Source organism: Equus caballus, chromosome X (assembly GCF_041296265.1).
Source record: "Equus caballus isolate H_3958 breed thoroughbred chromosome X, TB-T2T, whole genome shotgun sequence".
Lineage (NCBI taxonomy): Eukaryota > Metazoa > Chordata > Mammalia > Perissodactyla > Equidae > Equus > Equus caballus.
This window is the reverse complement of record NC_091715.1, coordinates 1704455-1730715: the sequence shown is the minus strand read 5'-3', so window position 1 is coordinate 1730715 and position 26261 is coordinate 1704455. Positions and strand designations below refer to the sequence as shown.

General features: G+C 41.9%; 1 protein-coding gene across 1 annotated transcript in view; it reads right to left on the bottom strand.

Annotated features, from left to right (window-relative positions):
* The window catches only part of LOC111771627 (translation initiation factor IF-2), a 115499-nt gene that overhangs the window by 35466 nt on the left and 53772 nt on the right, over positions 1-26261 (bottom strand). Inside the window, exon 4 of the mRNA XM_070258288.1 lies at positions 25504-25546. The gene's annotated coding sequence lies outside the window, so the exon portion shown is untranslated. The remainder of the gene's footprint in view (positions 1-25503; positions 25547-26261) is intronic.

Here is a 26261-nt window from a genome sequence, read left to right as displayed (position 1 = left end):
CCCACGCTGTGAGAAGCCGAAAATAGCCATGTAGAGGAAAACCACAGCCAGTCAACAACACCAGCTGAGCCATCAGCTTCCACTCAGCACCCACGTGCCAGGCCAGTGCATAGGACCGTCTTCAGAGTCAACCCTCTTGCACATTCAAGCTGCCCCTGCTGATGCCTCACAAGGCAGACTGCACTGTGCCCATGAAACCCGGTAGAATCTCCAGCAGATTGCCAGGATGCCCATAGGTGTAGCTCTCAGCCATCCATTCTCTGTCTTCCTGAGGCACACCTCTCTCCTTGGAGATGGTTACCTTGACTTCCAAGACTGTTTACCCAATTCCCAGTTGCTTTGTGAGCCTTCTCAAAGTGAGGCATCTCTTCCAACAGCAAAGAAACAAAACAGGATGCCTTAAGCATCGCTGAAATATCCCTAGATAAGCTTCATCAATCAAGCCAAGACTACCCAGAGGCTCTGTGTTTCTCTAAAACCTATCACTGTAATTTCCTACCTTGTCTTTGAAACATCTACACTTTTCCATCCACGTAGGACTAATGTGGATTTGGGGTCAATACTAATATTTACATTTTAATATTGCTACCACATTCTTTCTTATAAATCTCTCTCTGGATGGGGAGGAGGCAAATAGTGACTTGAATGCATTGCCTAACTCTTGCTCTGTGCCCTGAAGGTCCATCAACTCCAAGGGTATCACTGACAGTCATTCTTCATTAAACAGAACCGCTCCCTCAAAAACCCTGGAAGGGATAAGAGGACCTGCCATGAATGAAAGTGACACAAGGATTTATAAGCAGAATTTCCCCATGTGTACCTAGCACATAGAATGCTATGTGCATCTTAGGGCACAGCACCACACATCCCCAAAGGACCTGTGATGGGCAGGCCTGGGCAGAGCAGCCCCAAATCCATTCAACAAGAAACAAAGCTAAGTTTAATCACACTGGCACCATGACAGTGACATGCCACGTCTACACGCTTCTCTAGGGTGCCATGATTAGAAATTTATACTGGGAAACAAACCACTCATTGCCTTTGGTCAGAATGAATTCTTAGGCTCATTAGTTATGCAGTATGTTCCAGAAAGTTCTGGCACACTTCGTGAGGGTGTCTAGGGATCTTTGGTACAGCTCAGATCCAAAATAAGACTGGCGATGATGTCTAAAGCCACATTGCTAAGAGAAGCTTGTGCCGCTGTAGAAGCAGGAGCTGTTTGAACAAAGAACAGCAGGCTTGCTAGAGACCAAGAAATAAGTCAAAGCCACCTGCCGTGCATGAATGTGGGCAAAACGCATTGGGACTAAGGCCATTGAAGTAGTAACTGCCCAGACAGCCCAGCTTCTACATATGCCACAGAGAGAATGGCCAAGATGTAAACTCATGATGTGTACGAGTTCTCATAACCGGAAATAGCGTCAGGATTCCTCGTCTCCCCTTATAAAATGTCTCCCTGCTACTGCTCTTGGGCGCCTTTGAAGCATCGCCTAGGGAAAAACATTAACAGCCAGCATGTGTCTCTCGTTTGTTTTCTTTTGAGGTCACATTGGTTTATAACACTGTATAAATTCAGGTGTACATCACTATATTTCAGCTTCTGTATAGAGTGTACCGTGCTCACCACCAATAGTCTAGCTTTTAGCTGTCACCGTACATATGTGCCCCTTTACCCCTTTCATCCTCTCCCCACCTCTTTCCCCTCTGGTAATCACCAACCTGTTCTCCAGATCTGTGTGTTTATTTGTTATCCTCCACATATGAGTGAAATCATACCATATTTATCTTTGTCTGACCTATTTTGCTTAGCATAATACCCTTCAGGTCCATCCATGTTGTCACATATGGCACAGTTTTGTCCTTTTTTTTTTTTTTTTTTGGTGAGGACAATTAGCCTTGAGCTAAAATCTGTGCCAATCTTCCTCTATTTTGTATATGGGATGCCTCCACAGCACGACTGATGAGTGGAGTAGGTCCACGCCCAGGATCCAAACCTCTGAACCTTGGCCACCAAAGCAGAGGGTGAGAGATTTTAACCACTCAGCCATAGGGTCAGCCCCCAATTTTATCTTTTTTATGGCTGAGTAGTATTCCATTATATTTATATACCACTTCTTTATCCATTCATCTGTTGATGGGCACTTAGGTTGCTTCCAAGTCTTGGCTTTTGTGAATAATGCAGCAGTGAACATAGGGGTGCATGTATGTGCCTCTACTTGAGCACAATGAAATGGGAAAATTGAATAATTCATCAAAAAAAATTAATCATGAAGCAATATTGACTGCAAGATGAGTTTCAGTCTATGCCTCCTGGTCTACATAGATGGCAATTCCAATCACGAGACCTTACCTTCAGCCGTTGCCTGGATCAGAACTATTCATTTGGACAAGAGGAAACAGTAATTGACTGCTCTTCACTGCAAACCATATTCAGGGAATGGGCAGCATCTTGCTTACCAACTTCGAGAATAAAAACAAACATTTGGTACTTGGTTAGCCTGTGCAAATAAATGGAGTGTGTGACTGCAGTCAGATATGATTTTGCAAAAAAAGAAGTCTGACTCTCAGCTAAAGTCCAGGATTTTCAAAATAAGGAATTTTGGTGAGGAATGTTCTAGTTTATTTAATTATATTTAAGGTTTTTTCCCCCCCAAAACATTAACCACAGCTTGCCAGAGATAGTACACAGTTAATAAAAACCTGAAAAGTAAATAAATAAATAGATAAAAATAAACATTTGGTAGAACTGGGCTGTGAGAACTCATTATCCTGTGTGGTCCTCCTGAGACTCTAGTTACGTTCCTATCACCTTGGAGGCACGTGGTAGACAGAACGGATGGTGCCCCATCGGAACTGTCAATATCCTCAAATATGCCCCATTTCCACTGGAGGGAAATGGCCATGCAAGAGAGAGTGAGCCTTGCACAAACTTTTCTAAGCATCCATCTGGGAGTACCCAACAGGGCATTTTGATATGGAATATTTCTTCATTTTCTAAATGACAGTTCCAAAACAACACTTTCCACCACTGATTCCATGTTTGTTTTTGAACAACTGTCCACACAAAACTCACCCAGATCAGCAAGGCCACCTCTGAAAATGAAAAAGAAGAATACATCAGTCTCCCGATCTTCTTCTCCCTAGCTAAGGGTAGGGAAGAATTGAAATAAAATGTAGCCTTGTATCCTTTACTGGAAAAACTTTAGTCTGGAACAGGAATAAACTCCACAAAAATTCAAGAGCAATTTTCATAGGCAACTGATATACACCTGATGTGCATGATATACACTTGATGTAGGTTCAAGTCACTGTTGGTCTCTCCGCCCACTCTGCATGCAAACGTTTCAACGCCAAATCCTCTAGGGTGGATCTCATCCTGGTCACAGACCCTGATGTCCCCTTTTCTAGAATTACCTGGCTCTTCAGTGCTGAACCCCCAGGTAAGAAGATACTCAGCCACTTCCAGTTCCGTGTTCTCCACCATGACATCATCCCCAGTCTTCCAATAACACGTCCAGGTGGATATAAAGAAGCCCTGGGTTTCTTTGTTAGTTTTCTCTCCCTAGACTCATTGCATGTCAACAGAAAACCCCCTCCTGCCTGTTGTTTGTCCACAAATTAAAAGCAGACCCCTTCAGATCCAAGATCTTTCTTTCTCCAAAGATAAGCCCTGGTATCTCTGCCCCAGATCTTTTTTGAGAACTGGAAGAAACCAAACCTTAGGCAGCTGTCAAGAGCTGAAACGCTCATCCAACAGAGGAGCAGGAAACAAGAACCCAAAATGGACAAGAACACCAGCTCCCTTCATCATTTTAAATTCAATCACATTTATGTCAGGAAGTGGATTAAATGATAGCTCAAAAAATTCATCAAGCATGGCCAAGACAATGGCATCTCATTGGCGCACAGACAATCAAGCCTCTGTGGTTGTGGTGTAAGCAACTTTTTTCCCGAGGGAAAAATAAAAGTTGAGTTTACTTCACAGCCCTTGAGAACCTAACCCAGTACATGCTGGGGGAGGCCAGTGAAGAGAACTCCACAATCATAATTCTACAGAGAAAGACCAGATTTCAGGATAACTTCAAGCCAAAGAGTGTCTCATGGGCTGTGGGGTTCCAGCTCCTGAAAGGTAATGTGAGAAAACTCCCCTGCACTTCTCCTTTCTCCTCCTGCATCTCCTCCCACTCTTAATTTCTCTACCCTTCTTCTCCTTCTTTGTTCCTCCCATTCTGCCTGCCCTCACTCTGAGCTTCATCCCTTGCGTTTTCCATTCTGCGATAGACTCCCAATTGCCCAGCTAACCTCCACTCTCTCCTGTGTTCATATTATCCAAAGCCTCATCTTATTTTAGGTGGCTGTCTGACGAGCTTAAAAACCAAGACCCCCAGCCTCCCCTTGCACTGTGGGCTTTCTAATAATGTATGAGCAGAAGCTATTGGGTGGGTCCTCCATGAAAGCTCCTGAACCTAGAATGCCTTTGTGTCCTCCCTCTCCTGCATCTTAGACAGTTTGACTGGAGCTTGAGGAGCCATCTTGAAACACGAGTTGACAGTGAGGATGGAAGCTCAGAGTCAAGACTAGTGGAGGAGAAAGACAAAAGTGTCCTGGTCCCTGGGGGAAGATCCAAGATGGCGCCATGAGTAGTCCTCTTTGTCTCTCCCCCTTCGAGTCTACAATTATTTGGACACTGATCGCTTGACAAAGGATATCCAGACAGCATCTCAGGACGTCTGAGAGACCCACGCGACTATACATCGGAAGGCAGATGGACTTTCCTCCGGGAGGATGTGGAAATAGGTGAAAACTCTCCGACCCCGACAAGCAGCCTAGTACCCGCAAGCGGCTTTCTTCCAACGGACGCCCCCAGAGGATCTACACACATCTAGGGCAGGAGCAAGCACACAACAGAGGAGCGACGGTGGAAACAGGTGACCAGAACCCTACCTAAACCCCCCACAATGACTCCTAAACGCAGAGGGAAACTTTGGAGTTGCACACCTGAGCCCGCGGGGAGAGTCTCTCCCTGCCATTGGCGGGGAGTCCCCGCTGGGTGTTCGCGGCGCCCGGAGGGTCCCAGAGAGAGTCAATGAGGGTACGGAGGTCTCCCAGCTGCCGTTGCCCGCCCCGTGGGACTAGGGATTGCCGGAGATCTCGGAGAGGACCGGGGCTGAGGGAAGTTTCAAAGGCCGGCTCTGCGACCCGGACGGGAAGCGCCGGAGTTCCGCCCGGGCAGCAGACAAAACTCTCTGTCTGCCATTAGCAGAGGGGCCACGCCGAGCATTCACGGCTCCGGGAGAGGCCCGGAGAGAATCCCAGAGGGCGGGGCAACCCCCAGCTGCCGTTGCCCGCCCCGTGGGTCTAGGGATAGCCGGAGATCTCAGAGAGGACTGGGGCTGGGGGGAGTTCTAGAGACCCAGCTTCGTAGCCTAGGGGGAAACCCTACAGGCTCACAGCAGCCTTAGGGAAAGCCTCTGCACAGCACCAGTAGAAGGCACCCAGCCACCAGCCACAAGACTGGAAGACCCCAGGGCAAAAGCAGCATAGCTAGGTGAACTAACCACAGACTGTAGAAGATGCCAATAGCTCTCCTACGACCCATAGAGGACAAGTGAGATTTTGTGGGTGCCGACAGCAACGGAGCGACAAATATAAGTGATCCCACCCCTGGCCGCTGGAAAAGCCCATAACACCGTTGCAGACCCCAAGGAGAGAGCACATCTAGGTGGGCTGCAACAGTAGGCACCAGCAGCCTGAAGCCCCCCTGTGACGGCCCCCACGGCAGAGGAGGGAATCCAAAGGGCCACTGTGGCTACGAGGAGGGGCCCAGGCCCAGTTAGCAACTGCGGACAGGGTCCCTGGTTGGTGCAGTATAAACAGCTGCTCCCCCACCGCAGCAGCTGAAACAAGTGAAAGGAGCAACTAAACTCTATCTCCATGCGGAGGCACAAATCAACAACATCAAGCAATATGAAAAAATACATTAAATCTCCAGAACAGAAAGAAAGTAACAAATACACAGAAAACAATCCCAAAGAAAATGAGATATATAACCTAAATGATGATGACTTCAAAACAGCCATCATTAAAATTCTCAATGAGTTAAGAGAGAGTTCTGACCGTCAACTCAACGAGTTCAGGAGCTATGTCACAAAAGAGTTTGATACGATAAAGAAGAACCAAACAGAAATATTGGAAATGAAGAACACAATAGAGGAGATTAAGAAAAATCTAGATGCTCTGAACAGTAGGGCCGATAATATGGAGGAAAGAATTAGCAATTTGGAAGATGGCAATATAGAATTGCTGCAGGCAGAGGAGGAGAGAGAAGCAAGACTAAAAAGAAATGAAGAAACTCTCCGAGAATTATCAGACACAATTAGGAGATGCAACGTAAGGATTATAGGTATACCAGAGGGAGAAGAGAAGGAGAAAGGGGCAGAAAGCCTATTCAAAGAAATAATGGCTGAGAACTTCCCAAATCTGGTGAGGGAGATGGATCTTCAGGTGACAGAAGCCAATAGATCTCCAAACTTTATCAATGCAAGAAGACCAACTCCACGGCATATAGTAGTGAAGCTAGCAAAAGTCAACAACAAGGAGAAAATACTAAGGACAGCCAGGCAAAAGAAACTAACCTACAAAGGAACCCCCATCAGGCTATCAGCAGATTTCTCAGCAGAAACTTTACAGGCTAGAAGAGAGTGGAATGATATATTAAAAAATCTGAAGGACAAAAATCTACAGCCGAGAATTCTCTACCCAGCGAAAATATCCTTCAAATACGATGGAGAAATAAAAACTTTCGCAGACAGACAAAAATTAAGGGAGTTCATTGCCACAAAACCTCCTCTTCAGGAAATCCTCAGGAAAACCCTCATTCCAGAAAAATCCAAAAAAGGAAAGGGGCTACAAAACCAAGAGCAGAGGAGATAAGTAGAAGGACAACAACAGAGAGTAGCAGCTCTACATCAGAACAGATTAAACCATGGGACGAGAAACAAAGGAAACTGAAGAAAACTGGAAAACAAGACACAAAATGGTAGTGGTAGGCCCCCACATCTCAATAATCACTCTAAATGTAAATGGATTGAACTCCCCAATCAAAAGACACAGAGTGGCAGGATGGATCAAAGAACAAGATCCAACAATATGCTGCCTCCAGGAAACACACCTCAGCCCCAAAGACAAACACAGACTCAGAGTGAAGGGATGGAGAACAATACAATTAACAAGCTAATAATGAACAAAAGAAAGCAGGTGTCGCTATACTAATATCAGACAAGGTAGATTTCAAAGCAAAACAGATAAAGAAAGATAAAGAGGGACAGTATATTATGATAAAAGGGACTCTCCACCAAGAAGACATAACACTTATAAATATATAGGCACCCAACACAGGAGCACCAAAATTTGTAAAGCAACTCTTAATAGAACTAAAAGAAGACATCAACAACAATACAATAATAGTAGGGGACCTCAACACACCATTAACACCAATGGACAGAACATCCAGACAGAAAATCAACAAGGAAATAATAGAAATAAATGAAAAATTAGACCAGATGGACTTAATAGATATATATAGAACACTTCATCCAAAAACAGCAGGTTACACATTCTTCTCAAGTGCACATGGAACATTCTCAAGGATTGACCATATTTTGGGAACCAAAGCAAACATCAATAAATACAAGAGAGTTGAAATAATATCAAGCATCTTTTCTGATCATAATGCTATTAAACTAGAAATCAACTACAAGAAAAAAGCAGAGAAAGGTGCAAAAATGTGGAGACTAAACAACACGCTTCTCAACAAACAATGGATCATTGAAGAAATTAAAGAAGAAATCAAATTTTATCTGGAGACTAATGAAAATGAGAACACGACATACCAAAACATTTGGGATGCAGCAAAAGCAGTCCTAAGAGGGAAATTCATCGCAATACAGGCCCACCTCACTAAACAAGAAAAAGCTCACATAAGCAACCTCAAACGACACCTAACAGAACTAGAAAAAGAAGAACAAACAAAGCCCAGAGTCAGTAGAAGGAGGGAAATAATAAAAATAAGAGCAGAAATAAACGATATTGAAACAAAAAAGACAATAGAAAGGATCAATGAAACAAAGAGTTGGTTCTTCGAAAGAATTAACAAAATTGACAAACCCCTAGCCAGACTCACCAAGAAAAGAAGAGAGAAATCGCAAATTAATAAAATTAGGAATGACAGAGGAGAAATCACAACAGATACCAATGAAATACAAGAGATCATAAGAGAATACTATGAAAAACTATATGCCAACAAATTGAACAACCTGGAAGAAATGGACAAATTCCTAGACTCCTACAATCTCCCCAAACTGAATCAGGAAGAAATGGAGAATCTGAATAGGCCAATCACAAGTAAGGAAATAGAAACGGTAATCAAAAACCTCCCCAAAAATAAGAGTCCAGGACCAGACGGCTTCTCCGGAGAATTCTACCAAACATTCAAAGAAGACTTAACACCTATTCTCCTCAAACTGTTCCAGAAAATTGAGAAAGATGGAGAACTCCCTAACACATTCTATGAAGCCAACATCACCCTGATCCCCAAACCTGACAAGGACAACACAAAGAAGGAGAACTACAGGCCGATATCAGTGATGAACATAGATGCAAAAATCCTCAACAAAATTTTGGCAAACCGATTACAGCAATACATCAAAAAGATTATACACCATGATCAAGTGGGATTCATACCAGGGACACAGGGATGGTTCAACATCCGCAAGTCAATCAACGTGATACACTACATCAACAAAATGAAAAACAAAAACCACATGATCATCTCAATAGATGCAGAGAAAGCATTCGACAAGATACAACACCCATTTATGATAAAAACCCTCAGTAAAATGGGTATAGAAGGAAAGTACCTCAACATAATAAAGGCCATATATGATAGACCCACAGCCAACATCATACTCAATGGACAAAAACTGAAAGCCATCCCTCTGAGGACAGGAACAAGACAAGGGTGCCCACTTTCACCACTCCTATTCAACATAGTACTGGAGGTGCTGGCCAGAGCAATTCGGCAGGAAAAAGAAATAAAAGGAATCCAAATAGGTAACGAAGAAGTAAAACTCTCGTTGTTTGCAGACGACATGATCTTATATATAGAAAACCCCAAAGAACCCACAGAAAAACTATTAGAAATAATCAACAACTACAGCAAAGTAGCAGGGTATAAAATTAACGTGCATAAATCAGTAGCATTTCTATATACTAACAATGAACTAACAGAAAAAGAACTCAAGAACTCAATCCCATTCACAATCACAACGAAAAGAATAAAATACCTTGGGATAAACTTAACCAAGGAAGTGAAGGATCTATACAATGAAAACTACAAGACTTTCTTGAAAGAAATTGACGATGACATAAAGAGATGGAAAGACATTCCTTGCACATGGATTGGAAGAATAAACATAGTTAAAATGTCCATACTACCTAAAGCAATATACAGATTCAATGCTATCCCAATCAGAATCCCAAGAACATTCTTCACAGATATTGAACAAACAATCCTAAAATTCATATGGGGCAACAAAAGACCTGGAATTGCTAAAGCAATCCTGAGCAAGAAAAACAAAGCCGGCGGAATCACAATCCCCGATTTCAAAACATACTACAAAGCTACAGTGATCAAAACAGCATGGTACTGGTACAAAAACAGGTCCACAGATCAATGGAACAGAATTGAAAGCCCAGAGATAAAACCACACATCTATGGACAGCTAATCTTCGACAAAGGAGCAGCGGGCCTACAATGGAGAAAAGAAAGTCTCTTCAACAAATGGTGCTGGGAAAACTGGACAGCCACATGCAAAAGATTGAAAATTGACCAGTCTTTTTCACCACACACCAAAATAAACTCAAAATGGATCAAAGACCTAAAGATTAGGCCTGAGACAATAAGTCTTTTGGAAGAGAATATAGGCAGTACACTCTTTGACATCAGTTTCAAAAGAATCTTTTCGGACACTGTAACTCCTCAGTTGAGGGAAACAATAGAAAGAATAAACAAATGGGACTTCATCAGACTAAAGAGCTTCTTCAAGGCAAGGGAAAACAGGATTGAAACAAAAAAACAGCTCACTAATTGGGAAAAAACATTCACAAGCCACTTATCTGACAAAGGGTTAATCTCCATAATATACAAAGAACTCACACGGCTTAACAACAAAAAAACAAACAACCCGATCAAAAAATGGGCAGAGGACATGAACAGACATTTCTCAAAAGAAGATATGAATATGGCCAATAGACACATGAAAAGATGTTCATCATCGCTAATCATCAGGGAAATGCAAATCAAAACTACACTAAGATATCACCTTACACCCGTTAGATTGGCAAAAACATCCAAAACGAAGAGCGACAAATGTTGGAGAGGTTGTGGAGAAAAAGGAACCCTCATACACTGTTGGTGGGAATGCAAACTGGTACAACCACTATGGAAAACAGTATGGAGATTTCTCAAAAAGTTAAAAATAGAAATACCTTATGACCCAGCCATCCCATTACTGGGTATCTATCCTAAGAACCTGATATCAGAAATCTCAAGAGTCCGTTGCACCCCTATGTTCATCGCAGCATTATTTACAATAGCCAAGACGTGGAACCAGCCTACATGCCCAGAAACTGATGACTGGATAAAGAAGATGTGGTATATATACACAATGGAATACTACTCAGCCATAAAAAAAGACAAAATTGGCCCATTCACAACAACGTGGATGGACCTCGAGGGTATTATGTTAAGCGAAATAAGCCAGTCAGAGAAAGACGAACTCTATATGACTCCACTCATAGGTGGAATTTAGTATATTGATATGGAGATCTGATCGGTGGTTACCAGGGAAAAGGTGGGGTGGGGGGAGGGCACAGAGGGGGAAGTGGTGTACCCACAACATGACTAACAAAAATGTACAACTGAAATCTCACAAGGTTGTAATCTATCATAACATTAAAAAAAAAAAAAAAGTGTCCTGGTCCCTGATGACAGCATGACTGTCACACAGAGCCTGGTCTGTTTCCTTTAGAGCTTCTCCAAAATAAACCAATAAGCCTTGTTGAAGCTTGTTGGATTTTCTTTTATAAGCAGACGAATCTACTCTTAACTGACGACCAATCTCAGTTGGAGAAATGGAGGTCTCCCTGTCCCACAGTCCCTCTGTTGACGTCTTATAAGCAGGGAAAGGAGATAGGGACCATAAGTACAAATTATCTTGGTGTGGAATCCAAGTACAATGGATAGATTTGTTTTTTTAATTTCATTTAAAATCTCTGTCTAAGTTATACTTTCCAGTTCACAGAAACACCACTCTATTTTTCAATGGAATCATAAATCGTTACTTACGATACCTAATCGTAGAGACAGCTCTCTCTTAGCAAATTACAGAGATGCACTGAGTGGAAGGCTGGTTTGATCTATCGCTGCTTCTTCCTGGGAGAAATTTAATTTCCCTTACACGGAGAAGGAAAGCACATGTCAGGAGAAATGATTTTTCATCCATTTAGCAGAGTCCAGCCACGCTAAACACCAGGGAAAGATTGTAGGGATGAGGAAGGTCCTCGAAAGGAAGAGGATATTGGATAAGTTTTTCTTTACAGGAGCACTTTATTGATTTTTATATGTATTGTACTGGCGGGAAATATCCTCCGAGCATTATGGAGGAGGGTTTCAGCAGACATGTCTCACAAATGCTCCCTGGGCGACTCTGAAAGAGCACTTCCTTCTCCCGCCCGTTCCCACTAAGAACCATAGGCCTGAAGAAGTATGCTTCTCCTTCCTGGAAAGGGTATGTTAAGGGAAAATGATGCATCCATGTGATCTTCCTGAGAACAAAGCTGTTTACCCTTACACTCACCCAGGACATTGAGAAACAAAACGCGCCTTACTATATACCTTAGTGTGACTTTGCTATTCCTCTGTCTTCATTAATCTCTTCAAGACGAGTCATTTGATGCTCCAGGCGAGTTTTCAATTGCTCAACACAAGAATTTCCCAAAAGACCCATCAACTCTTCAAAGGAAAGTGTCAACAGATGTTTGTGCACTAAGATTCTCTGGATCCCTCCCATCAAAATCCTCGCGTCGCTGCTCCACCAATCCTGGACTGTTATAACTCGATCCTTAGTCATCATCAAATCTCCTGCGTTGAAAGACTTGCCTTAACCCAAACTTTCGAGTCTCAATAAATTACGTCCTTCCCCTGCCCTCTCTGGGACACAGCCTGTTTTGTGGGGTAGTGTTCGCCCCGATCAAGGTAAGCAACAAATTCAGCCTTGTCTTATCAACAGATTGTATTAGTGATATTTAGGGAGCCAGTTCTTCACATCTCCACACACCCCTGAACTGTGCCAAGCAACTGCTAAGCCCATCACTAAAATCAAATATCACCATATTTAAAAAAAATTTTTTTTAATTCATGATATGTTTTTCCACCTATCCTTTTCAAAAGGAGAATCATAGAAGTGAATGCATTTTGCACTGATATTTAAGATCTAGTTTGTCTCATAGGCATCAACTAAATTCTTACATCACTGAATTGATGAAAACATCATCATATTACTCTGGTTCAGTTGTCATTTTATGTTTATTCATACAGTCATTCATTTATTTGGCTATCTCCAAAAAAGAATGCAAGATCTGAGAGTAGGCATCTCGCCTTTACCATCAGAACCAAAACAGTACCTGGCATGTAGGAAGTGTTTAATAAATCTTGAAGAAATGGTATGTGCATGTGTTTAACTCCTTCATCAGCTCCCAAGCAATGCTAAAATAATTATAATCCATCATAATTTTTGCCAGCCCACCTTCCTTACCTTTCCCATTCTTCCAGTAATTTCACCCAACTAGACTGCACACCATTAACAGGATTCATAATAACAATGCAATTATTATTATGTAATAATATGTAATAATAAATTAATATGTAATAAATGTTTATTGAGCACATATTATGTGCTGAGTATCACGCTAACCTCCACAGGAACCTTGCAAGATAAGTACTGTTATCTCAATTTGATGCATAAGGAAATGGCAGAGCCATGAGTTAAACACAAACCACCTGAATCTGGACCCCATCCCCTTGTTCACTGTGACATGGGCCTGTCCCCTCCCCCTGCCTCCCATCCCAGCAGCTTCCCCATGGTGTTTCCACCCCTTCCCTATCCCCACTGCCTCTGGACACTTACCCATCCTGACCTTCCTTGTCTGCCCCAACCAGCATGGTCTATCTCCCCTCCAGCAGACATTAACAGTTCCTGGAAGGCACTTAGCACTTTATTTCCCTTTCACAGTTGCATAGTTTCAAAGAATAGATACTTTCATTTATATCTTCTTAAGGAGTAACGTCTTCTCAATGCCTTGGTGGATGAGACTCAAGATACTTCCACTGCATCTTCTCAGAACCTGAATTTTTTTTTTTATTGAGTTATTGATAGGTTACAACCTTGTGAAATTTCAAGTGCACATTAACGTTTGTCAGTCATGTTGTAGGTGCACCACTTCACCATTTGTGCCCACCCCCCACCCCACCTTTCCCCTGGTATCCACTAAACTGTTCTTGGTCAGAACCTGAATTTTTGTTTTGCTTTACTTCAGTGTTTTGTTTTGTTCTGAGAATGGCTTTCCACACTGCTTCTGGACAACAGGAATAATATTGGGGTGATATAAGAAAAATCACTTTCACCGCCCACTAGGAAAAACATTTCTGCCTAAGTCCAAAGTCTTGTTCTCATTAAATATTCACTAATACAATGTTCGGATGTTGCAAATACAGGCCCACCCAAAGGGTATGTATTTGTAGATGAGAATGTTTGTCTTCGCATTATTTAGTCTTTAGTTCTATAATTTGACTTCATATTTCATTTGCAATTTTTAAGATTCCATGTAATGCTGACTTGCCTATTGCTTCTGAATTATTTAAAATGCTATAAAGTTGAATGTGTCTCAAGGGACCATTTCTCTGAATTTTTTGAAAACATCTTTTTTCAGACTTCAGAGGAAAGTAGCTTCCTTTTCCAAATAGCGCAATTTTCAAGTTTATTGGGTATCGCATCAGTTTCCTGAGACTGTCATAACGAATTCACACAAACTTGGATGGCTTAAAACAAAAAATTATGTTCTCTCAAAGTTCTGGAGACCAAAAGTCTGAAATCAAGCTGTAGCAGGGCTGCCCCCCACCTCCTTGGAAAGGTCTAGGGGAGTACCCTTCCTTGTCTTTTCCAGCTTCTGGTGTGGCTGGCTACCCATAGTATTCTTTGGTTTGTAGAAATATGACTCCAAGCTCTGCCTCCATCTTCACATGGGTTTCTCTCTCTATGTGAAAGACACCAGTCATTGGTTTTAAGGCCAATGTATGACCTCCTCTTAATTTGGTTACATGTGAAAAGATCTTATTCCTAGATAGGGTCACATTCACAGGTGTCAGAGGTTAAGATCTGAACATATATTTTTGGGGAACACAAGTCAACCAAGGATAGGTACCAGTTCATAGTCTTTTAAATGAAATTATATGGAAGGCTCAGAATATCAATGATTCACTCTGAATATACTGAGTAAACTATAAATGAAGGTATTCTGATAGATACTGTGAGAGGAGCAGAGATGTTGTTTTATACTCAAGAAAGCAAGTATACACTTGTACATCACAGTCATTCTATAAAGATTTATTGGAGTGAATTGAGTATGAAAGTTCACATCATGAAGGAGACCTTCCCCAACTCTGAGTTCATGGCTCCAGATCAAACTCTACAGGGTCTCAAATGGACCGTTCTAGTGGATGTTGACCCCCTGGGAACAGTTATTGAAAGGACTTTGGCTTTTGCAATCAAGAGATGCCATGTTTTGCCTCCCTGTAGGTCTACACATCAGGGTGAGTTCCAGAGAAATTTTCTTATTCACTCCAATGTTCAGAGGGAAGTATCGAATCACCAACACTCCCAAAAAGAGTAAACTTTAATTTCTAAGTCAGAATACCCCATGCATAAAGAAGAGAAGTATTTTCTTAATGTTGCCATAGTTTAAACGCCAAGCTGCTCAGAGCAAAGGCAACACTAGACCCATATTTGCAGCCCAAGGCCATTTATTTCCTCCACTTCCTCTCCTCCCCTCTCCCTTGCTTCCCTTCTAACTTCCAGGAAATAGGTGGCCATGGCTGAGCCACATATTCTGAATAGTCTCCATTAGCTCAAACCAGTTTCCATTACTTCACAAAAACACAGAGGAAGCTTGGAAATTAGTCCCTCCAAGGATGCAATTAACTCCTCCGCTGAAGACCACCCCTCAGCACAGGTTGGGGTTTTATCATTCTCTCAGATGCACATGTGACAGAATTAAGCTTCCATCTAAAGATGCAGCAGCTTAGATTCTATATCTTCGAGCATGTTGCACACAACGCTGTGTAGAACATACTAGAAGGAAACAGAACCTCAGTATCATCATAGACTGTTGTTTCGTAAACTTGACTAACACAGTTGAATATGTTTTCATTTTTGGTGAGAAAATAAACCCACTCATTAGCTCATTTTATAACATCGTCGCAGTGGTTACAAAAAATCACAAGACCTTCTAAGGCAGTGGTTTTCAAAGGAAGTCCTTGGACCAGCAGCCTCAGCAACCCTGGGAACTTGTTCCAAATACAAATCTTCAGGACTAATAAAAATCCCCAGACCCAGTGAGTCAAAATCTATGTTTTCATAAGCCCTCTGGGTGCTTCCGACCCCCGGTGAAGTTCAAGAACCACTGTTGTAGGTGTGACTTTCTCGTAAGTAGCCTAATATCATATTTGGTGTCTGGATTCTGGAATCACATTAACGTCCAAACAGAGCAGAAACCACAATAAGCAGAAACCATACTTGAGATAATGACTCAGACGTCCGTGTGTCTGATGAGATGACGCTAAACAGACGGTAGGAGGGAGCAAGTGCTCAGGGAAAGATAAATGACCTCTTCTAGAATACTGTGGCAAGATGGATTGCCTTTCCAGTATAAAACATCATGTTGAAAACCATGTGCTTGCCTTGAATTTGTCTGCGTGGAGGCTTTGGGTTGGAGACTTATCAGGAATGGTCATTTATATGGCCTCCTCAGCACTTTTGTTCCCCACGTGAGGCGATTGTGACTGGCTTTCTCTCAGACCTCACCTGGCATGGCTATCACAACTTTACTGTGGGTAGACAGTCCTTCATTTTAAATTAGTAAAAGTGGGTATATACCCAAAGGAAATCAAATTTGGATCTCAAAGATTTACCTGCACCCCCGTGTTCACTGCAGCATCATTCACAATAGCCGAAACAGGGAATTAACCTAAGTGTCCATTGACAGATGACTGGATAAAGAAAATGTGTTGTATCTACACAAAGGAATATTATTCAGCCTTTAAAAAGGAAGAAGTTCTGCCATTTGTGACAACATGGGTGAACTTAGAGGACAGTATGCTAAGTGGAATAAGCCAGACACAGAAGGACAAATACTGCATGATTCCACTCATATGTGGAACCTAGAATGTTGAATTCACAGAAAAAGAGAGTAAAGCGGTGGTTACCAGGGGTTGAGGGGTAAGGAAAACAGGGAGATGTTGGTCAAATGGGACAAAGTTGCAGTCATGTAAGATGAATAAGTTCTTGAGATCTAATGTGCAACATGGTGACTCTAGTTAACAATATTGTATCCTACGCTGGAAATTTGCTAAGACAGTAATCTCCAGTGCTCTCCACACACACACAAATGGTAACAATGTCAGTAATGGTGTGTTAATTAGCTTGACTGTAGTCAGCATTTCACTATGTATATGTAGATCAAAACATGTTGTTCACCTTAAATATACACAATTTGATTTCAAAAAGAAGAATAAAAATATTTATACCTAAAAAAAATTAAGCACAATGAGTAAAGAGACATCATTTGACTTTAGATTTCAAGGGAGACATCAGTTTGCAATTTTATTTTTGCCCCAGGACGACAGTTGCATCCGTTGGATGGAAGACATATCGCTTTGCCCCTGGACCACCTTTTCAGAGATGCTCCCACTGTTCTCTAACCCAATACCCTCATCTTGGCTGCATCCTCAAGCGACATTAAGGAGAGCTAGCCTTCCACCCAACGGTGGTTTCAAAAAGTGAAATTCTTCTTTCAGTTCTGCTTCAAATACCCTCAGGTGGAAACTATTAAGTGATATATATCTTTAGAGAGTTTTGCCCACGGCCAAAAAAATGTTCAACTCCACATTGTGCAACACATCCACATATTTTGGGTGTTTTTACCTAGAAAACTTAGTATACTGAAATTTATGTCATTGGAGAGACACTTGAAATTTTAAAATTCTAAAAACATTTTCCCTGGAGCCAGAGTCAAGGTTAACATATGATTTAATGAGAAGAAAAGGAATCTTACAATTCTGTTTCTACAAAAATTAGCTTAGAATGAGGAATTGCTGGACAATGGTAGACCTAGGCAAAGCACATGTTCCACTCTATGTTCACTCATTATCCAGCACATATTAAAAAAACCCCACATTACCCTGAGTGCTGCTTTTTACCACCAAGTAATCAAGGAGCTCAGAACCTAGTTTATAGCCTTTTTTTTCATTAAGTATAAAAGGAATACTACAAAGAAACACTACGTTTAGCATAATGATGCAGATTTGTGTGTTTAAATTCAATGTACATGTGTTTTTCTCTTTTTTTCTGCTCCTAAAATTAAAATGCAGAGGATAGCAGGTGAAAGCTCACATCTTCAGTCTTCTGACTTCACGTAAGTTACCTCAATTAAGGTAGACTTGAAATATTTGTACATTATCCCCGTACTCTAACTGGGGAAAATGGGAGAAGAATAGCATTTACTATGTGACTTCCAAGTGCAGCCACCTTACTTCTGTTATTTCATTCAAACCTTAAGACAACTTTATGGTCAGCCAAGTAACAGGGACCAGAGGGACCCTTCCATCTTAAAATAACTTTTAAGAAACCAGAAGAAGTATACGAAACAAGGCTTTCAGATGTTTGACAGTAATCCCTGAGAGAGGGGAAGCAAAAGAGATGAGTTCTCCGATTTCCCCAAGCTTCCTGCCTGGAGAGAGTTTCCAGGATGCAGCAAAAGGAGAAGAACCCAGAGAATGCCTGGCCAGTGCTCTGAGTTGAGGAGATGAATTTGGAAGTCGGAGGAAGCCAAGTCAGCTAGAGTCTACAGGGTACCAGAGAGATGACAGGGACACACAGAGATCTGCAGAAGGTCTCCTTCTAAGTATCACCAATCAGCACATGCATGAGAAGAAAATACATACGAGTCAGGGAAGAGCGACCTGAAAGGATTAGAGGGAACAATCTCTCACACTCACGGATGGCCAAGGATGGGTACTGTTAGAAAAAGATCATAATACTTGGGACGTTGGGTAGAGTACTCCACATAGTATTGTCTGAGTATTGTGGGAAGGGGGAGGAACGACTGTAAACTAAAGGCTGCCTTGGTTCTGCCTAACAAATCTTAAAAGTAAGCCACCAAAAAATCAAAGCATTCCTGAAAATTCTGTGTGGCAGAACATTCATGTGTAGCATCAATCAAAAATGACCAGACATGCAAAGAAGTAGGAATACATGAGCCATCGTGAGGAGAAAACCAATCAATTGAAACTTACCCAGAAATAGCACAGGTGACAGAATTAGTAGACAAGAACGTGAAAAGTGATTATACCTATATTCCATATGTTCAAGAGGAGAAACAAACAAGATATAAAAATAAGACTGAAATCAAACTTCTAAAGTCGAAAAATACACTAGACGAGAGTATCAGTACATCAGACACTGCAGAGGAAAAGATCAGTAAACCCAAAGTCATAAACAAAAGAAATTATATATAATTCAACACAGAGAGACAGTCTGAAAACTAATATACATAAGAAGAATAATTTCTATTTTGCAGATGAATAAAAAGACCTAGAGATTTGAAACTTGTTGGATGTTCATTTAGCCAGTAAGCGATCAAGTCTGGGTTAGAAACAACATCTTAATGATTCTAAATTATACCATACCTTACTATACGAGAGAAGCTTAAAAGAGTGCAAAAAAAAAAAGTAACTATTCAAATACATCAGACAACTTTCTCCAACTGTATTTATAATAAACCATATATGTTTCAAAATACTGTAGCTCACGATCTGAAGTTATAGTCAAACGTCGATGCATCATGTTCCACTCGTTTACCCCAGAAGGTTGGAGCTCTGTAGGAGGGCGGTATAACGTACTTGGGTCCCAAACTACCTCAGCCCAGAGCCCTTTGCTAGGGAATGGGGGAACATTTCCACAAAATATGTGCTCTCAAAGTTTTGCATGACATGAAATTGAAAGATGTTTCAATCTCTAAAATGCTTTCTTTTTAAAATTCTCTACTAAAGATGCATTCTGTAAACCTTTAAAATGATTTGAGGTAATTTTTCATTGCTACAACGATTGAGATCAAGAAACCCCACTATGAAATTGCATGTTTAGGAGATCTAGTTGTTATTTAAAGAATGGCTGACTTTCATTTATCTGTAATTTCTTCAGATAGTATATCATGTAAGTTCATCTTTTAAGAGGTAGAGGGTATTTTGATATCAAAGAAAAGGAAACTGATTCTATGAAAGTAATTGATGTTCCTTCAAATCTGTACCCCTGACAAAAATGAGGTGAATATGAACGGTCTCTCATTAAATGCCTTTTCATGAGAGATGGTTCTCTAAGTGAAAAAGCAGGAACATCCAGCAAAAGATGAGTTCAAAGAAATTATAAAAACCATCCTACGGAGACTAACAGTTTGAACATAAAGGATGGCATTTCGTTAATCTCCCCAGAGTTAAAAAGAAGAACGAACTTCATATGGTAGTTAACTGGATTCAGACAAGTTGAGACCACTGTCGCTATTAACCCTTTTCATAATAGTACATGAAGTTTTGACTTCTGAACGCCAGTTCAACAATGACATTCCTTCTATGTACACAAGCAAAAATGAGGGAATAAACAAAAAGCAAACAGCCACGTGAAAAGTGGTTGGATGACCATCTCCTGCTTACCCTCCTGATCCACAATGACCCAGTCCACCTTTCTCCACCCGGCTCTGAGCTCCTAGAAAGTGACTTGGATGGGTAGCATCAAAAGACTCCCTTCACTCTGGTTTCCAATCAATCAAGAAGTTAGGATACACAAGTAGAGGGGCAGAGTACGAGAGCAGAGGGAGGTTAGCCACAGCCCTCTTGACAGGTGCCCCTTCTCGCCCTTTATCCTCAAGATTCTGGGAACTCTTCCTCTCTTCTGCTTCTTCTTGACCCAGATTCCTGCACTCTTCCCTGGGCTTTCCCTATGCCTTTCCCACACCTTTGAAACTAGTTCCTTTTAAGACTTGAGTATGCCATGTGTCCCCGGACAGGACCCTCCTTACCCTACACCGCTTTTGGAAGAACACTCACTGGCTGTTTTAGGTTTTCAAACCCAGTCTAAGCCACATGATTACAATTCTGTAATATGAGCCAGATCTGCTGCCAATGCGTTCATTTTCGGCTGCATTAGCGGGTAAGCCTGTCGACAGTGGTTTCTCTTTGATTATCTAAACGACAATTGAAATGTTGTTAGGTTGTTTGAGATGGTTTCTAAAGACTGTTTTGATGGCAGATGACTTATAGGAAACTCTCGACTAAAAGTTATTAGTTTAGTTATTGTTTGATTGACTAGGACAGCCTGTGCATTATTGATATGCTGTGGGAAACCCATAATTACCAAGATAACAGTGCGATGCTCACGGCAAGAAATAAAGCTCAATTTCTAGAGTCGTGCTCTTATTTTCCCTTTGGTTCTTAAGACCAACGGGTCAGAGGCAGGGACATGAAACTTTTGAACCAGAGCAAGGGCACCCAGGAAAACCATCCCTGTGAGGGTTATGAGAGACGTAAGACTCTACAAATTCAAACTCAAGCGGCACAAGCACTTTGATTGATTCTCCCTTGTCCTTAAAGAAGAAAAGCCCCTATTAAAGAAGCTTATTTGGCAAAATAAGCCTGGACATTGATGAAATTAATGGCTTCTCTAGGTCTATCCCCCTGCGATGAGCACTAACACGATCCAGTCTTTAATTCATGTCACAGTCGCTGTCACCCACGGCATTTAACTCTAGCATTATAAAGGCATCTCTTTGCAGGTCTGTAGATGTGGGCAGGAGGTATTGAAGAAAAGGTGCATTTGAGGTCAAAATTCCTTCCACACTATGAATGTAACATAAGCAAAGTGTAATATGTTCATATGAAATGACCAATTTCATGATACTTAGGGAATATACTACCGAGTATTGTCGACATTGCTTAGGAGTTCTTCCAAATGGCTGAGATTTAAACATTACCTAAAATACAGACAAACCAATTGTCCTTGAGGTCCAGAATCACAATTGGAATTTGGGTATGAAGAAAATTAAAAGCCTGCTCTACCACTTGTTTCTGAAACTTGGTCTTATCCTTGTCCTGATACCCAGTCATACTTTCTTGTCTGAGGTCCTCAGGTTGGTCTAAAATGTGAGAATTGTCTTCCAGTCTCCCAGACAACACGCTGATTCAGAGCCACCCACCTAAAAGGAACCCATAGGTAAGAGAAAAATAGAAGAGCTCAGAGATAATAATCAACCAACTACCGCTGAAGTTAAAAATTATGGAAGCCAGGGTCTTATCTTGTTCATTTTCAAACTTATCTTCAGATTCTTCGGGTAATCAGTTTACACAACCACTTTACATACCTTTAAAATGTAACAAATGCCAGCGAGAATCAGTAAGGGACTTTATCCGAGTGGACGGATACAAACGCCCTCTTCCTCCAGGTCCTCATGTCTTTGCTTTCAGATTTGTCTTCTGCTCCTTGGCAACTAAAGCAAAGGGGACGTGGATCCCTCAACATCTGCTTGTGTGGGAGAATTCAGGCTTCCTGGGATATCTACAGAGCCCACTGAGCTAGTGGGAAATCAAGATTGGAAGAGAGAGAAATGGAAATCCGACCGCTATAAGGGCTCTAGGCAGGGGGAGAAGAATGCAGGAGGATATCCATGAATCCTGAATTTAATATAGATGGAGGTCAGGATCTCAGGTCAAAACGCGGAGAGAAGAAGGAGCAAAATGATGATGGAAACAAAGAAAAGGTGACAAAGTGAAGAAGGGAGAGACTCAGCATTTGGAAGCAAGACATGGAGACGGGAAGGACATAAAGCCATGAAGAAAAACCTAGCGGAAACTCTGCCAGATCTTTCCTGAAGGATGCAGGCTTGGAAGAGCCAGCCCTCCAAGGTGCATCTGGTGGCCACTTCCGGTGCACTGGGCTGCGAGGGGATCCCTGCCTTCACAGAAGCTCATGAAACAGGTGCTCTAAGACATGAGAATTGAGAAGAGGCGATGCTTTGGAGAAGGGAATGAAAGCCATGAGATGCACATGATGGAGTGGACACCATCTGTCTTCTGTCCCTACCATCTCCTTTTCATGTCAACAGCGTCCTGCAACTTCTTCCTGAGAGGTTTCTCTTCTGCCCTAGAGTATGGCAGGTCAAAGTGTCAGGGAGCTGATGACTGGAACAGCCCTGGGCCATTGGTGAACTGAAAATTGGGGGTGATTAGTGTACCTTCCTCACACCTTGGGGAGACAACCCTAAGCTGCCTGTGGGAAGGGAGCTTCCATTGCCTAGGATGGCTCCTTTCATTGGCTTCCTTCCTTTCCTGGTCTCACCACCCCATTCCATCACCATCAGGCTTCCTGAGATTCCCTTCCAAAGAAACCACTCACAGACAAATCCCTAACTCTGAGACTGCCTCGGGGGAGCCCAACCAAGACCCACAGTCCTTAGAGACTTCAGACAGGGGTGACATTATTTTGTTCTCAAGGGAGAGGGGTGATGGGAGAGATCTGAGGGGTTTTCAAAAAGGATGTGGCATTTGAGTAAGACTTTAAAGAATGCACCAAATTTGGACAATTTGGGGAATTGGGCATTGTAGGGCTGGGTGCAGTTGTGCACAAGGATGCAGCAAAAACGATGCATATGGGAATAAATTGGTAATTCAAGCTAAGACCACACAATCAGAAAAAGTGTCCTTCTTATTGAACTCCTTCACTTAAAAATAACAAGAAGAACAAAATCTATCCATGTTTCCCCAACACAGGATAAACAACATGAGGAAAAGCAAGCCTGGTGTCCTGGGGCTTCCGATTCAGTTAACAAAATAGTTTTCCCACTTAATGGCCCAAGTGACTATGCGGGAAACCAATGACAATGTGTTTGTGAAGATCAGACACTACCAGTGAGCAACAGTATGTTGAAAGCTTAGGGAGAAGCTGATTCCCCACCCTCTAATTAGTTTCCATTGTTTCATTTTTCAGCTTGGGCATGTATTGTGGATAACGGTTATTTGGGATTTGCCAAAACATGACTACACTAAGAAGAGTATTATGAAAACTATTCGATGCCCAATGAAATGTTAATTTCTCTTATGAACTGCAAGCTTTTTCTTCCTTTAAGAAAACCTTACAAATTACTGGAAGCCAAATAAAAAAAAACCCTAAAAAATGCCATTTGGTTTTGATGAGGATTTTTAGGCTGGTTACTTTTAAAACTACAGATGAGAAGCAGGCTCCAAGCAGTGGAATTTGCTTGCCCCTTTCTTGGGAAAGATTTACATTTCTAAGGAAAACCTCTATCTGTGAAGATGCCTCCCTCTCTGTGCCAGGGAGAAGGGGGATGGCCTTATCTCTAGAAACTCTTAATGCCAGAGGCAGGAACTTAAGTTGGTTACTGTCTGGCAATCTCATGTAACTGATTTAGGGTGGTGGCTTCTGACCTTTACTTAATCCAATTTGATTCTTGTCAAAAAGTCATGGGATCACCCAACGACCAGACCCACCTGCACTGATACCATTTTAACTTTTTTCCATGTTCTTTCCTTTGTCCTGTAAAGAAATGACTCACATACCCATGCCTTATAAAATTAGCCCTAACCCTCAACTCGGGGCAGCAGCAGGAGCTCTGACTGCCCGTGGGTCCTGTCCCCATGCACCAGCTCTGCCTGCCCATGGGTCCTGTCCCCATGCCAGCGGGGGCAGCAGCAGCAGCTCTGCCTGCCCATGGGTGCTGTCCCCATGCTACACTATTCTCTAAATAAAAGAGCACTGCTGCCAGATCTTGAGAGTCCAAGAAATCTTTCTTTCGACTCCTCGGCTCACCGACCCCGCATCAGGTTGACATTCAAAAGCCATAAGATTTGAGTTCCTTCTAGATCTGGCAAAATGTGTCGTCCTCGTCCCTCTGAATTTCTCATTTCTTCAGTGACTTTTGCCAGACCATTTTTAGAAGCCATGTTTGCCCATCATTTTTTGTTGGCATTCGCCGTTCAATGAAAAATGTAATCTAGTGGTTAATCAAAAAATGAAGTATTAAATTCAAAATATTTGAGGATTACACATAAAATCCTCTGTGAAACTTTCAGCCAGTCTTTCTTAGAAAAACACTAATTTAGGTGGAGTAACGCAAACATCAGCTAGAAAAAAAAAATGTGGGCTCCTCAGCTTGTTAAATCACTCATTGTGGTTTTTACTTTGGTCATCTTAAAACAATAATGATACATTCCCAGGAAATAAGAATAGTACAAAGAGAATAACTATTCAAACTTTACATATAAAAAGCAACATTTTCCCAAGTGATGATTTTAGATGTCTAAAAGGCATGGGCACACGAGGATTCTGTCCAAAAGGCAGCCAAGTTAATCAAACGGAGGAGTTGGCAAATGTTTTCTGTAAAGGGCCAAAGAGTAAAGACTTGGGGCTTTGTGGGTCACATAATTTCCTTTGAAAATACTCAATTCTGTTGTAGCAGGAAACAGCCATAGATAGTACCGATAAACGAATGCATGCGGCCAACTTCCAATAAAACTTTATTTATAAAAGCACACAGTGGGCCAGATTTGGCCCACGATCCATGCTTTGCTGACACCTAAACCAGAGCAATGCAGCCATTTCTAACAGTTTATTGAGAGCTTGCAGGTGATATGTAACAATGAAATCTCATTTATATCCCCTTTTTCCCAAATACTGAGTTACATCTTCCGTTTCATTTTCAAAGCAGATGTTTCTGCCTCTTCCCCCACAGCTTTACCGTAAATCTATTTAAATTCTTAATGAGGAAACTTCTGGAGACTCTCAAGGACTCCAGTATTCTCTTTTGCTTCTGCATTAGTGACCACAATTTTTCCAGGACAATGCCCTGCTCATTATCAGCAACTGAAATTCCAGCTCTAAGTGTTTCATGTTGAGCAATTAGAGTAAATCCCAGGAAAGGGAGCATAGGCCTGTGCACGGGCTCTGCTGCTTAAAATACTTATGAAATCTGAGCCCATGCAGGGGTGGGCGAAGCAGCAGGCATACCTAGCCAGGCCCTTGGAAATCCCCAGATATGATAACTCACCGGTTCTTCCCATCCGACTTGGCATCAGTCTTTCTGTTTTTTCCTATAATGGAGAGAATATTGAAAGGTGACTTAAGGAAAAAGCAAAAGATTACTTTTGGATTCCAAACCAGGCTTAAATGCTGTGGCAAGATGAGAAAATGCAAATGGACAAATGGACAACCCATTTTAACTCCATTAGAGGAACCATTCCGGAGCAAAGTTTCCCTGGCTTGTGCTGGAAGCAATTCCATCAGCCCAGCCCATCCTTTGGCCTCTCCCAGCAGGTCAGCACCCTCAGGACGAATGATACCACTGACGGATGCTCGCCTCTCTCCTTGAACCTCGTTGGTCAGCAAAGGGGGGGTGACTCTTCTTTGCAACATCTCTCTTACAACAGCTGCTCTTACCTCTCCTTTCTCCATTCTACAACCTTGGATCTTAACCATCAAGGTCTCTGGTTACAAAGAAGCCACTTGACTTGTCCCCTTTCTATGGCTATCACCTGAAATAGATGGGTCTCCCTGACAGGCCTCTTTCATCCCGTAACTCCCCCACACTTAGACCTAAGGCATGTCAGACAGGAAACCCCTTACTGCCAAACCCCCTTTTAAAGACACAGTAGACCCTCTCACTTTATTAATTTTCTCATGCAACTGATAATTATTTGAGTTAGTCCTGAGCGCCCGGGAGTGCACCAAACAGAAAGCAGTGGGACAGAGACAATCGAACACACTAGGACCAAAGTCCAGAAAGGAACCGACTGTGCACATTCCTTT